This window comes from Chionomys nivalis, chromosome 2 (genome assembly GCF_950005125.1).
Source record: "Chionomys nivalis chromosome 2, mChiNiv1.1, whole genome shotgun sequence".
Classification (NCBI taxonomy): Eukaryota; Metazoa; Chordata; class Mammalia; order Rodentia; family Cricetidae; genus Chionomys; species Chionomys nivalis.
Window position 1 is genome coordinate 20,224,148 of NC_080087.1, and position 1,945 is coordinate 20,226,092.

The window sequence follows — 1,945 nt, forward strand, 5'->3', positions numbered from 1 at the left end:
TGTCCTTTGAGCTTTCCATCCATTTGTTAGAACAGTGACCTGTACTGTAAGGTAGACCACACCTCTGCACAGCTCTCTCTGGGACATAAAGTTAAGAAGCCCTCTGTGCTGGCCTCGAGAGATGGCTCAGTTGTTCAGAGCAAGTACTGCTCTTCCAGAAGACCCAAAATTTGGTTTCCAGCACCAATGTCATGTGGTTTACAATCAACAGCCTGTAATTTCAGCTCTGGGGAATTTAACATCTTCTAGCTTCGGGGTTCTGCACTTAGTCACACACACACACACACACACACACACGCACGCACGCACGCACGCACGCATGCACGCACACACGCACAAGCTGTCTATGCCTAACAACAGCCCCTGATTTCTGGTTCTAGTCATATCTTTTTGGTCTTTATCATGAACCCAGTGTTGAACTAAATTGCATGATGTGGAATGTCCCGCCACCCCTATAAGAAGTCGGATTCCTCTTTTGTTCCAGGAACTGATCCAAGATGTTATGGATCTGCTTGGGAGATTGCTCTGAAGGCCCTTCTCTGAAGAACCAGCTTGGCAGGCCCTCCCCTACCCTCCCTCTCATGGCAACTGTCTCTCTCTCTTATTCTACTCCTAAGGAAGCTCTCCCCAGGCTTTTAAGGGCGAGTCTGTCCTTTCCCTGAAGGTCCTATTATGTTTAGATGTTCATGTATGACACCATTTCTGTCCAATGCTCTCCCTTCTACCTGGAGGCCCAATCATGACCTTGAGACCCTTATGCTCCAATACACTTCCCTTCTGAAGGGCATTATAAATTATGGGTCAGTGTCCCTTTCTGACCTGCCTTATTTGACACTACTATCTGATTTCTCTTTCTCTCTTCTCTTGCCTTCTCCAGTAGATTATTGGTTCTTTAGGTCAGAGGCCATTTAAGCTGTTACTTTTGTAATGAGTTCTTTCCTAATGGCCAAGTTTGAATGTGTCCCCAAATTCCATGAGTTGGAAAGTTTGTCTCCCGTGCAACGGTGTTAAGAAGCAGGAGCTATGGGAGATGATGGGGTTATTGGAGATCTGGCTTTATCAGTGGATCAGTTCAGTCCTGGGCTAATGGGTTGTCAGGTAGGAATGCTGTTGTTATAGGAGTGAACTCTAAGGTAAGCTTGTCATGTCTCGCCATGTGATGCCCTCAGCCATGTTGTGTTAAGAACCCCTCTGCATGTCTCCACTCTGGACTGCTAAACTCTTTGAACTAGCAAACCTTTAACTTTGTAAATTTCCTGGTATTGCATTAACTTATTCTGCCCAGATTTAAACAAATATCTGTTTACCTCAGATTGGGCACCAATGACAGACTAAAGATTCCACCCAAGTTCAACTTGATGAATCCATGAACTTATTGAGCTAATTGTGGGTGAGAGGTTATTTATTGTAATGTGGATAACCCCTAAATTTGCATCACTGCAGAGTCCCACCTCATCCTGGATGATAAGATAAGGGAAATCTGCATCTTGCACACTCTTAGTTAATCTTGAGTCTTTGCAGCTGAGGCGAAGATGGAAGGAGTAATGGCTGGAATCTTAAGTTAGGGTCTCATTTTGTGTCCCCCCCATTTCCTTCTACTACAGTGTTAACAGTTCCATTATCATAACTTCAGGTCTGTCTGTCTCTGTGTTGCTTTATTGCCATGACCACGGGTTCAAAGTGGTGATGGGAAGATCATGTTATGCTTGAGGAAAAAAGCCATACTATAACACTGAGCTTCTGGTATTTTGTTATAGCAACAGAAAATAGACTAAGGTACCTAAGATGGTTTTCTGATGTTCACTCAAGAAACCAATTAGGCCCATGCAAGCCTTCTTTTAAAGAGCATTTTTGTCAAGCAGACCTACAGCACAATTTTTTTTCCAATTTTTGTTGACAGAGGTTTCTGTCCTGCCCAGTCCTATAGCCGTTTAGTCCCCCAAAA